The sequence below is a fragment of the Ceratotherium simum genome, chromosome 2 (assembly GCF_057802395.1).
Source record: "Ceratotherium simum simum isolate JZ-2026a chromosome 2, ASM5780239v1, whole genome shotgun sequence".
Lineage (NCBI taxonomy): Eukaryota > Metazoa > Chordata > Mammalia > Perissodactyla > Rhinocerotidae > Ceratotherium > Ceratotherium simum.
Window position 1 is genome coordinate 42,483,024 of NC_141901.1, and position 12,918 is coordinate 42,495,941.

A 12,918-nucleotide genomic window follows, 5' to 3' on the forward strand; every position below is an offset into this window, starting at 1 on the left:
CTTCTGCCTCCTGTTCCCTGGGTCTGGGATAATGGTGGGGGATACCTCTCTTCTTCCCCTGGCTGCACATCCTCCTTCCCACCTTCCCATCCCTTGCGGCCTTCAGGGACACCCTGCTTTCCCTAACCACGTCTGGTACTGGTCCCTTGGCACAGGGAGTTCTCGAAGCAGTAGAGGGGTGAATCCGGTGCTAGCTATGGTGGTGCCAGTCTGTGTGGCACTTCTGGCCCTCCTACACAATCACCCCCTTGTCCCTCATCTGTACCCCACACAAAGACTCCATTCTCTGGAGGCCCTGAGCTCATCTCTGCCTTCTTTCCTCTCCCCCAGCTTCCCCCTCCCAACTTCTCCAGTACCTCCACAGGGATGATACCCTCTCCCCAGTAGTTGGTGTTGGCAGCCCTCATGCATCCTGGGAGCCCTGGCAGTCATCATAGGCCTTCTTAGTTGCTCTAGCTGCAGGCAATACTCTTCCAACCAGGGTCTCAGCTTGGGAACAGCACCAGGAAGATAGGGGCAAGGCTTAAGGGGCTTGCTGCATGTGGGCATCAGGGAGACAGGCATCGTTTTTCTAGTCACTTTGGCCCACTCGCAGTTCTCCCTTTCTTTCCTGTATAATGAAATAAACACAGGAAACAACTCCTAACAGAGCTGCAAAACCAATTACCAAAGGGAATTAGCCAACAAAACAGAAATGCCTTGGGGAAGGAGGGCAGGAGTGTCAATGGAGGAAATAATTTACATGAACCTTTAGTGCAAATTCCTCAGGGTGGAGATCAGTGGATGGAGAGAGAAGTACTACTTCTGAATTCTGGCACCTTCAAGCCAGAGGATCCTTTCCCGTCCTGTCTTGAGCATGGTAGGACGCTTTTCCAGCGTTCTAAAGGAGCAGCACAGGCGGGACGGAGGGGCTTAGGAAATGCCAGCTGTTTTGCCAGGGACTAGGAGATGTCTTCTTCAGAGGGGAACCCTCATGTCACCCCAGGTTCTGATCAGACCTCACTCCCCAGAATCAACTTCACCCTGTATCATCTCCAAGGACCTTCTGCAAGGGAGCAACTGCCTTCCTGAAGTCATAAGTTTCTGTTGAGTGTAGTGTGCCCAACAATGGGCCGAACCATCTGGAATTACAGAATTTTAGGGCTCAGTCCCTGCCTTAATAGCGTGTACAATCTTATTGGTCTAGAGTGCCCCTTGGTTCACAAACAATAATGACAATCAATCCTGCCTCCCAGCTTATGCTTCTATTTTTGGGCTTCCTTCTAGAGGCCTACAGTCAGATGGGTAGAACTGCAGAATTCTTTAACTACAAGAATATCTGGGAATTCCAATAGCAAAGTACTCACCGTGGCATCTGACATCTCTCTGTCCTGCAGCCTAGGGAGCTGTATGAGGGGAAGGATATGCCCAAATTACCTGGCCCAATTTCTCTTCCCAGACTTCAGAGTGTATAGGCTCAAGTATGACAAATTTTAGTTAAATGTTGTCTCTGCCACTTACTAATTTTATTACATCAGACAAGTTGCTTAACTGCTGTGCCTCGGTTTTTCCTCATCTGAAAACTGGAGCGGTTGTTTAAAGATTAATTATATAGTTCATATAAAGTGCTAAGCACACTCAATAAATGTTAGCTTCAAAAAGAAAATGAACAAACAGGTAGAACCTGCACAGGGCAAAGGTCATGTCCACTACAATGGTGGCCTCACTTGTCTTCCGTGGAGCTTGATCACTCCAGATGGAACGTCCCGCTCCATGGCCTGGTTTAATTTCGTTGAAAGGCATTTTCTCAGGCCTCACTAGTGTCTTCCTCGGGTTGGTGTCTTCCACCACCGCATTTCTCATGTCTCCTTGCAGCCCTTGAAGAAGGGCCCTTCAGACTGCAGAGAACGCATTGGACTGCTAATGGACAAAACAGCAGGTTAGGGAAAGAGGACTGTCCTTTCCATGTGCGCGGTGACTTTGTCTCATATACTGCTACATCCCAGCACACAGAAGAGAGCCTGATATCATGATAGTGATAGGTCCTCTATCGTGTGTTAAATAACCAAGTCAGTGAAAACGTTAAAATGAGAGGGGTAGTAGAGAAATAATTTTCAGTGCAGTACAAGACAGGTACAGGTAGAATACCAACAGAAACTGAATTTAGAACTAAGGGTGTAATTGTTGGAAAAGTGAGGAAAACTCCCATAATAGCCACTATTTTCATGTTTATTGAGTCCTTACTATATCCTTGGCACTGTCCTGAGCATTTTAAATGTACTATTTTACAATCCTCACAATTACCCTGTGAGCTATGTACTCTTATCAATTATTCCCATTTTACAGATAGGGAAACTAGGGCATAGAGAACAGAGGGTAACATGCACTCAAATCACACAACTGCTAAGAGGTAGAGCGGAGATCCAAACCCAGGCAGTCTGACTCCAGAGACCATGTTCTTTACCTGGACACTATACTAGAATGAAACAACATTTTTAACTCAAAGTAAGAATTGGGGCATGCCTCTGTGTGTGTGTGTGTGTGTGTGTGTGTGTGTGTGTGTTCAGGGTCTACCCATGTCTTTACATGGCCATGTCCTTCATTAGCTTCATTTCCATTGCACAGTATGACTCCTAAATAATTTGAAAAACACATTCTAGGGCTTCTGGAACCAGTTATTTCTGGGTTCAAACCACTGCTTAGTCACTAATTAGCTGTCTGACCATTGCAAGTTACTTAACCTCTCTGAGCCTGTTTCTTGATCTACCTGGGTTCAAATTTCAGCTCTGCCACTTATCATGTGTAACTCTGGGTAAGTCCTTTGATCGGTACCTCATACTCCTCATCTGTAAAATGGAGATAACAGTATCTACCCGACAGAGTTATGAGGAATAAGATAAACCATGTAAAGCTTTTAAAGGAATAAAATAATGCATGTGCCTCGCACAGTTTCTTTCCCAAAACGTTAGGTGTTATTATACTCTCAACACACTGGACTCTGTCATATTTGGTCCCCATCTTCAAGGTGCTCAAGAACAATACTCGTGGTAAGTGCTCGAGGAACGCTAAGAGAGTTTAGGTGGATTTAGCTGCTTCAGGGAAAGTAAAAGGAATTGGGCCTTGAGTTGATTAGGTGGAGACGGGTGGGGTGGGAGGCTGTTTCCCTCACTGAACCTAACCATCCCAGGAGATCCCGAGAAAAGCAGCTGCGAGGGCTCTGCACACTGTAATTACTCAGCAATGTGGCTAGCTGCCTTTTTCTCAGCTGTCGTGGTTGGTCACGACAGAACAGTGCTGAGGTACGATGAAGACCAGGAAGCTCAAGGCCTTTGGCAGACGGAGACAGGCCACGCCCCAAATAGAGAGCAAGGCCCAAGCGCCTAGAGCTACTTCTATCGTGAAATTCCTGGATTCTGTCGCGATGAAACATCACCCAACGCAGAGCCCAACACGGTTAGCCAGTCTCCATCTTTAGAATTGGAAGAATGAGAGCTGGCCTAAGGGGAATCCCGGTTTTGGGATACTGGGGTACGGCGGCTGCCTGGGGACCAAAACGTCTCTAAGGTAAAGTTGCAGCCTGAAGCGATTTTTTGACCCCCGACACTTAATGGGCTGCTGAAGACCCGGATGTGTCTGGGACTGGCCGAGGTACCCATTAACGCGCCCCCGCTAGACCATCCCCCTCCTCCGTTTAGCATTGGGTCTTATGCACGCCAATCATCACTTCTCCAGCCACTCACTCTTCAAGGGTGGGGTGTAGTCCCAGCATCCTGTCTCCTATTGGTAGGGCCGAGGAGAAGAGGGCGGGGAGGCCGGCTTAGGTCGCCCAATGGGCGTCGTGGCGTGTGGGGAAGGCGGAGCCGAGGCGCTTGGCAGCTGCCCAATCAGCGTCCTTGTTTGTGTGGTGCCGCCGCCGCCGGTGCAGCCGCCGCCGCCGCCGCTGCCCCCGTCTGTACCGCAGTGTCTGCTCCGCCCGCCCGCCCCGGTCCGGCCCGCCCCCCTCCCCCACCCCCGCCCCCGGGCCCGTCAGCGGGGTCCGGAACCCACTGTGCCGTCGCCTCTTCGTTTTTCGACGCCTCCGCCGCCGCCTGAGGAGGCGAGCTAGCCAGGAGTTACACCGCCAGCGCCAGGTGAGGAGCTTTGGCCTAGGCCAGCCTGGCCGCCCGCCCGCCCGGGGGCGGTGAGGAGCGAGGAAGGGAGGGAGGCTGGGAGGAGGCTGTGGTGGCGGAGGTGGGGGAAGGGAAAGGTGGAGGGGCGGGGGGGAGGGGAAGCGCCCGCGAGCCGACGCCCGCCCGCGCGCCCCCGCCTTGCGTCCCCCTCCCCCCACCCCGGCACCGCGCGCCCCCGCCTCGCGCTCCCCCTTCACCTCATCCCTCCCCACCCCTCCGAGCGCGCGCCCGGGTCTTTCGCTTCGGCCTCGCGCGCCCCCAGCTCGTGTCCCTTCATTTCTTCTCCTTTTACTCTTTTTCCCCTCCCTCGCGCCCCGTTTCCCCCGCCATCCCCGCCTTCACTCCCTGCCTCATGCCCGCCATGCTCCCCTCCTTTCCTCTCTCGCGCGGCCCCCCCTTTTAACTCTCTCCACCCCCAGTGGTGCCCTCAGGGTGCGGGGGCCGCTCCCTGCTCTCAGTCTCGTGTTTGCCGGCGGTTGGGACAAACGGGGGATCCTTGAGGCTGAAGGAAGCATGGGATAATTGTCCTTATTTAGGTAAAGGGATCGGGAGCGCAGAACCTTACCCCTTTATTTCGTCGTCCACCGTTCCCTCGCCCTCCCGCAGGAGCAGGGAATTGTCTCAGCCCGTGTGGGTACTTATCTTCAGTAGCGACTGAACCACCCCTTTCCGCGGCTGGGCTTCTGGCACAGGCTGCATCTGTATCCCAGTTCAGTGCCTGAGGGTCGATGGAACTAGAACTTACCCTTCCCTAACCAAACCAGGACTTAGAGTACTTTTTGTTTCCCTGCTCTCAATTACACCGAGGAGCTAGCCACTCCGGTGAGTGCAGAGGTTTGGGTGCCGTTCGCCGGCCCGGGACAGTTTTCTCCCTTCATAAAGGTAGAGTAGCCTTTTTGGACTCTTCTCCAGCATGAACTTCGCTCCAAACACAAGATATTAGCTCATAGGGCTGGCACTGAGGTGGGGATGGAGGCATTGATGGTGGGTGGGTGGCATGAGGATGCTAACTGAGCTAGCTATCAACCTTTTCTTCTGCTGTCATCTGGAGAATCAGGTAGCCTCCGGAGAACCAGTTTTCTCATTTCTGATAAATGATTATTTGGAGAGCTTTTGTGTGCGTATGAGAGAGCTGGGAGATACTTAATATATTTCATCAAAGGAAGAGAGTGGTGCTTTCAGGCCAGACTACCACAGAGATTTGGACTTGTAGCAGCTGAAATAAAGCAGATTTAACAGATCTGTGTTGGAGAGATGATGCTTTTGAGATTTTTGAAACATTTTTATTTCTAAAAATTTATGTTTTGAGTGGACAGTGCATCGTGCATGGGATACAGAGTGTAAAAAGAAATCTTCCCTCTCACCTCTCTCCTCCAGCCATCCAGTCCCCCTCCCAGTGCAGACAACTTCTAATTGTTTTCTGGCAGCAGCATGGTGTCTATATGTTGGTGTCTGTATGTTGGAGATTAACCTATTTGGGAGTTTCGTGCTAGCTTTATTGCTCTTTCTTTGATACACTGACCTAAACTCTTCCTTGAGCTCTGATAACCACTTAGATTTATATATTTGGTGTTGGAGCGAACTCTTGATAGAGTACTGTCCTGGAGTGGCATTTGTCTCCGTACTTGGTTGGGAAGGAGGCTACTTCTGGAGCTGTTAAAGGTGGTGCTGTGGATGGGCTCAGTAGATTTTGTGGGAAGGGCCACATCTGTTGGAAATGGTGCTGCTTTTTTTTTGTGACCAATATCCAGTCTGTTTTGGGATGCGCTGGGGCAAGGATAGTCTTTCCTTGGGCTTTTTAAGAGGATAGGTTGTATGAATAATGAGTTAATGGGAGTACTGATCTGCTTGTGCTGTCTTCCGTTTTTAGAGGAATGTAGTTTTTAGTGTAGTGGTATTCATCGTGTTAAGGAATGAAGTAGATAAGTATTAATCAGCAGGAATCAGAAGACTGGACCAGTAGGCTGAGTGACCCAGTTTGAGAAGAGATGAGGCTTTTATGGACTTTTGTCCTGCCTATTCCTTACTTGGGAACACTTTCCATGAGGTGAGAGTGATTTGTAACTGACAGCAGCATCCATCTTTATGACACTGTGGTTTGCCTCTGACTGTGTGATGTCTGTTAACTTCCTGTTTAGAGGCAGTCCAAATAGGGTCTGAGTAGTGGCTGCATTCAAATACTTGTCTGGGAACAATGTTAACCAGGTTCCCTGATCAGCCCTTGAAATCTAAGTTCTGGCAGTAACTTTTACTGCTGTGTTTAGCATAAGGCCACAAGGTGGTGGGGGAGGGAGATGTGAGAAATTTGTTCTGAACCTCATAGACTTTGAGTACATTCAAAAGCCTGTGTGCTGCTCCCCGTCTATTGATTTGGGCAGATCCCCCGCACCCTCCCTTTTTTTTTCTGGCTGGGCCTGGCCAGACCTCCAGGTTGGGTTTTGGTTAGAGAATAGCAGTGTGGAAGAAGACTCAATGTAATAGTATCCTAATCATAGGTTGAGACCTCTGGATTCATCCTAGCTTGAAGCAATATATTGTTATGCTGTAAGTAAACCAGGCCTCTTGTTTCAATTTACTGATTCTTCCTTCCTTACCTCCCCCACCCACCAAGCTGGAGGTGCATGTGTAGGGGAACAGCAGCTGTGCTGTCCTGGTTTCTAGGTTCTGGAGCATATTCCATGTTAGCCACCCTGTTGAAAGTCATGCTGACAGGCAGCCCCTCTGCACTCAGCTCAGAATGCTCATGTTTGGTTCATTGAGAAAAACCAAACCAGCTTTCACTGATTAAAACAACTGCTAGAGAAGTCATTAAGATTTGAGCCATAAGTGGGACTGAGGGACTTTGTTTTCCAGACCCTTTGCAGTACTTAAAGCCGTGCATCATTACATATCAAGGCACAATAGCCAGGCATTATCTGAGGCAGTTTGGAGGGGAAGAAAAAAAAAAAAAGACACACACCCAGATTGACTATAAATCTAATCCTGGCGTAAAACTGTCCACCTCTTGCTTAGGAAAAATCCAGCCTATCAGACAATGCCACACAAAGTTGCAGTTCCCCTGCATTGGCTAAGCCTGGGAAAAGATACATAAGGAAGTACAGTTTCTGTTGAAAAGGACTGGCTTTTTGGGGGGAAGCTGCTATTAGCAATACGGTGTGGTGTATCCTCAGTAATCCCTGTGATGCTTTTTCTGTAGGTGCTGGTTGGGGATTTTGGTGGCTCCAGAATTGCATGAGGCAGAGAGCCTCCTGTATTTGTGTGGTAGTGGTGAAAGCCTCTGAAGAGAGGATCTGATTTGAAATACTCCCTCCTCATGTTCTTTTACCTTCTGTCTTATGGATATATGAGATATGCCTATACGGTTTGAGTTCATCTAGTAGGAAAGGAGTGACCTAGGGTCATTAAGGGCTTAACCTGTCTGATACACTTATTAGATGGTGTCTTGGTAATATTTGGTGTCTCCCTCGAAATCCTCTAATCTTTGCCATTGCCTTAAGTTGCCATCAGCTGGCAAGAAGCTGTCAAGTTTTGGGTTATAGTACCAAAAGCAACAGATGAATAAGAACACATATTTTGTTACTTTTGAGGTATGAAATGGTCAAATCCCAGACTTCAGAGTCCTAGTAATTGCGGAAGCTTCTTTGACAACATGTAAACTTAATTGTTATTAATACTAATCAATAAAGCTACTAAGGAAAGTGATAGTACTTCCACATTCCTAAGCCATTCTCTTGTTACTTTTTAAATCTGGCTAGTATACATTTTTTAAATAATTCAAGTTTACCATTACTTGAACCTGAAAGTCATGCTTTAAGCCTCCCAATCAAAGCTTTCTTGATCTTGTCTCATTTTGGGGGAAGGTGGAATTTGTAATCTCCCAAATTATAGGCTGGAATCTTAGTAGGATTTAGATTAGACATCAGGATTAATAAATCCCCATTATGGTTGTGAGGGATTAGAAATGTTAACTGGAGAGTTTGTGCATCTCTTACCTAAAAGGTATTTATAAGGTTAAAGCTTTTTGAGAGTATTTAAATTCAGACTTCCTGAAAGGGACGTCCTGGGCTATTAAGTGGCCAATTGGAATGGTAGAACACAGGTGTAGAGAGTCTAGAAATCCTGGGTCAGATCCTCGCTTTGCCATTTATTAGCTATATAACTTTGGGTAAGGCTCCTAATTTTGGGATTCCCACTTTTGTCAGAGTAAAAGCCAGTCTTTACAGTGGTCTATAAAGTCTTACATGGTCTACCCTTCTCCACCCCTTATCTTGTTGATCTCCTGTCATCCTCCCTCTTGCTTACTCCATTCCAGCCACATTGACTTGTTCCTTAAATACATGAGTGGGAAATAGCTAGTTTTTCCCACAGAGATAATACAAATGACTAATTTCCTCACCTCCTTCAAGTCTTTGCTTAAATGTCACCTTTTCAGTGAGACTTTATCCTACCCCTACTTGAAATTGCACCTTCACCTCCCACCTCTCACTCCTAGTCCTTCTCTGTTCTGTTTTCTTTTTCATAGCACTTACAACTTTATAACATACTTATTTGTTACATCACAAAAGAGGAACCAATAAGCAATAAATGTAAGGTCTATGAAGGCATGGATTTATTTTGGTGTTTTTTTAATGCCTAGTACAGTGCCTGGCCTATAGTTAATACTCAGTAAATATTGTTGATCAAATAGGAATAATAATAATTGTTTTCCTAACCTCATATTTATAACAAAAGTATGAAATGTGATAAACATAGTATGGGATATTAAAATGTTTTGTGAACTTGGAAGCTTTATACAAATGATGGTAAAACAATTGCCTTCCCATTGAAATGGTAAATAACACTTGATTATTGAAAAAAATCTTCATATGTATTCACATATATTATTACATCTCTCCTAATCTCCAGCCCCTTGTTTCTGCTTGTCTACTGTGTGCTAGATATATTCACCTCTGTATTCAATTGGTACCTCAGACTCAACATTTTCAGCATCTGTTCCCCTTCTGTGATTCATTGAGTCACCTAAGCCAGAAATGTGAGCATCATTGTCAATTCTTTCTCTCTCTCTCTTTTGTTTTGGTGAGGAGGATTAGCCCTGAACTAACATCTGTTGCCAATCCTCCTCTTTTTGCTGAGGAAGATTGTCACTGGGCTAACATCTGTGCTCATCTTCCTCTGTTTTATGTGGGATGCCTGCCACAGCTTGGCTTTATAAGCGGTGTGTAGGTCCGTGCCCAGGCTCTGAACCTGTGAACCCCAGGCCTCCGAAGTGGAGCATGCAAACTTAACCACTGTGCCACTGGTCTGGCCCCATCAATTCTCTCTCTCTTATCTATTACTTCCTAAATATTTCTGGGGGCTGACACGGTGGCATAGTGGTTAAGTTCACGTGCTCTGCTTTGGGGGCCTGGGGTTTGCAGGTTTGGATCCTGGGCTCGTACCTGCGCACCGCTTATCAAGCCGTGCTGTGGCAGGTGTCCCACATAAAATAGAGGAAGGTGGGCGCAGATGTTAGCCCAGGGACAATCTTCCTCAGCAAAAGGAGGAGGATTGGCAACAGATGTTAGCTCAGAGCTGATCTTCCTCACAAATAAATAAATAATTCTGAATCTATACCTTTTTCTGTATCTCCATTGCCAGTCTCCTAATTCAGGCCCGTAATAACTCTTATTTGGAATATTGCCGTGATCTTTTACAGTTCTCTCTGTTTTTAGTCTTGTTCTCTTTTAAACTTGGATCATATTATCTTCAAAATGGTCTAACATAGAGATCTGGTTATTCTACTTCCCCTTCTCAAAAGTATTCAATAGTTTGCAATCATTTAAAGGTAAAATTTAAACTTTGCATAGTATTCAAGACCCCTTATCATCTTGGCCTTTGCCTTTGTATCCACCCTTACTTTTCTCTCTTATAGTTTAAACATGAGCAAATACAGTTTTTAGTTCCCAGATCTGCTTCCAAATCTCAACTGAAATGCTACTTTCTCTGGGAAGCCTTCTGTGACTTGCCCAAAGAGACTTAGATATGCTTTCTTCTTTGATCTCACTCTTAATTTATAAATATTGTTTGTCTCCCTCCAGTGGTCTATAAACATCCTGAAAGAAAAAGATACCACGGCTTTTTACTATTGTCTCCAGTGCCTAGCATGGTGCCTGTCACTTAAAAGATATTCAAAAATATGAATAATCCTGTTGGTTGAGACATCAATGCATACATTTAGAAGATGCCCCTTTTGTTATGTTCTAGGGGCAGAAGACCAAGGTTGGAGTCTTGGTTCTGCCATTTGTCATCTTTGTGACCTGGTTGAGTCACTTGAAGTCTCCAAGCCAGAATTTCCTCAATTTAGAAATGAAGATCAGTAGCTGCTTCATCTATTTTATTAGGTTTCTCTGTCAGTCAAATGAGATTATGCATGTAAAGGTGCTTTATAAAGTGTAAAGCACTGTACAATTGGTAATTATTACATGCTGATACAAGCCAAGCGTTCCTCACAACTCATTTTTTCTTGTTCATATTGATATGAGGCCTTTTCTTTTTATCATTGAAGCCATAAATACTCTTCTACAACATGAGTTCTGTTCATATGCATTTTCATCAGAGTAGGTGTAGCGTACTCCTGTATATCATCGTAAATGTGGCACATTTAAAGGCTTTCCCAAATTCTAGTGGATAAAAGAGGTTGCAAAATCCTGGGAAGTTACACTTCTCAAGGAGTTTCTCAGTTGTGAATTCTGTAATTTTTTTCTCAGATTTTAAAAAAATTTGCATTTTTGCAACTTTCAGAACTTTTTTTTTTTTTTAAGAACTTTTTTTGTGTGTGTGAGGAAGATCAGCCCTGAGCTGACATCCGTGCTAATCCTCCTCTTTTTGCTGAGGAAGACCGGCTCTGAGCTAACATCTATTGCCAATCCTCCTCCTTTTTTTTTCCCTCTAAAGCCCCAGTAGACAGTTGTATGTCATAGTTGCACATCCTTCTAGTTGCCGTATGTGGGATGCGGCCTCAGCATGGCTGGAGAAGCGGTGCGTCGGTGCGCTCCCGGGATCCGAACCTGGGCCACCAGTAGCGGAGCACGCGCACTTAACTGCTAAGCCACGGGGCTGGCCCCTGCAACTTTTAGAACTTAAAAGGAATTTTTAAAATGTAACTATAAACTCATTTGTTGAGCACTTTGTGTAAAACTTTGTACTATTTTTTTTCATAATTTTCCATACCTTTTATTTTTTATTTTATTTATTTATTTTGGGAGGAAGATCAGCCCTGAGCTAACATCTGCCAGTCCTCCTCTTTTTGATGAGGAAGACTGGCCTTGGGCTAACATCCATGCCCATCTTCCTCCACTTTATATGGGATGCCGCCACAGCATGGCTTGACAAGCGGTGCATCGGTGCGCGCCCGGGATCCAAACCCGGGCCTCTGCAGTGGAGTGCGTGCACTTAACCACTACACCACCAGCCTGACCCCAAGCTTTGTACTATTTTAATTCTTATAGTAACTCTGTGAGGGAGATATAATAGCCATTTTACAGATGAGAAAACTCAATTCTAGTTGTCATTTTGCTGGAATCTCACAGGTTAGTAAAAATGGTGAATCCAGTATTATTGAACAGCTCTGCCTGACTCCACGAGTTGTGATCTTATCATTCTCCTAAGTCTTGTCCTGCCCTTAAAAAAAAAAAAATTCACCTCAGTATTAATAGGTCTTATGTGAAAAAAGTTGTGTGCTCGTGAAAAAAGTTGTGTGTTCAAGGGGGCCGGCCTGGTGGCATAATGGTTAAGTTTGTGTGCTCTGCTTCGGCGGCCTGGGGTTCATAGGTTCGGATCCCAGGCGTGGACCTATGCACCGCTCATCAAGCCATTCTGTGGCAGGTGTCCCATGTAAAGTAGAGGAAGATGGGCATGGATGTTAGCCCAGGGCCAGTCTTCTACAGCAAAAAAGAGGAGGATTGGCAACAGGTGTTAGCTCAGGGCTACTCTTCCTCACACACACAAAATTTTTTTTTGTTGTGTGGTCAAATAGGGTTTTTGAAAATTCCGTGTTAAATTAAGTTAAGGCATATTTCTTTACAGCATGACCTCCCAGAGCCTTGCAAGTCTAAATAGGCATTGTACATTGGGAGCAGTAAACGAATGGCTAAAGGATACAGAGCTTCTCAAAATTATTTGGCCATTAAGAACAACTTAGGGCACTAGTGATTTATCTCACTGAATGCTTTGAGAATACTGTGCTTTCTTATTCTGCTTTCCTGTAGTTCCTCTATGGGTTGAATTTTTTTAAAGGGTTGTCACTCTGAAATGAGGGAATTGACTGCTTTTGTGTGCTGGTTTTCCGGAGAACTAGTATGGTGGCATTAGGCCAGATATTTTTTAGAAACTTCCCTGGTATGGATGCTGTCTTTTTTTCCTCTCTGAATCTTCTAAGGCAAATGGCACAGTTCATCCAACTTGGCCCTCACCTTCAGTGAGTTCCCAGGAGGATAACTGTAACTGAGCTGCTGCCCTGCCTTCTTTCATCTAACGTGCTAGAAGCAGGAGAGTGGAGTTTCAACTTTGTGAGTGAGCAGAAACCCTTGAGCCAGTAACAAGAAGCCCTTCCTTTCTGTAAAGATGGTAGTATCACACTGAGAAATCTATAAATCCCATCATTCTTTCTCTTCTGTGAGACATGCAGACCGATCTGGAGATCAGAGGAGAGAAGGAACAATACCTTTGAATTTTCAGTCCTTTAAAGGTGATATGTTGGTCTTGAAATTAAAACAAAACAAAATTTGGGAAA

The 12,918-nt window shown here is 45.6% G+C and overlaps 1 protein-coding gene across 3 annotated transcripts in view; it reads left to right on the plus strand.

Moving 5' to 3' along the window:
• The first annotated feature begins 3,950 nt into the window (after positions 1-3,950).
• Positions 3,951-12,918, plus strand: part of GATAD2B (GATA zinc finger domain containing 2B) — a 78,321-nt gene continuing 69,353 nt past the window's right edge. For 2 of the 3 annotated variants that reach the window (XM_004436070.3, XM_014791887.2), the window contains exon 1: positions 3,951-4,109. The gene's annotated coding sequence lies outside the window, so the exon portion shown is untranslated. Of the gene's footprint in view, positions 4,110-4,338; positions 4,685-12,918 lie in introns of those variants that run through there. The other variant, XM_087442915.1, reaches the window with a different exon arrangement.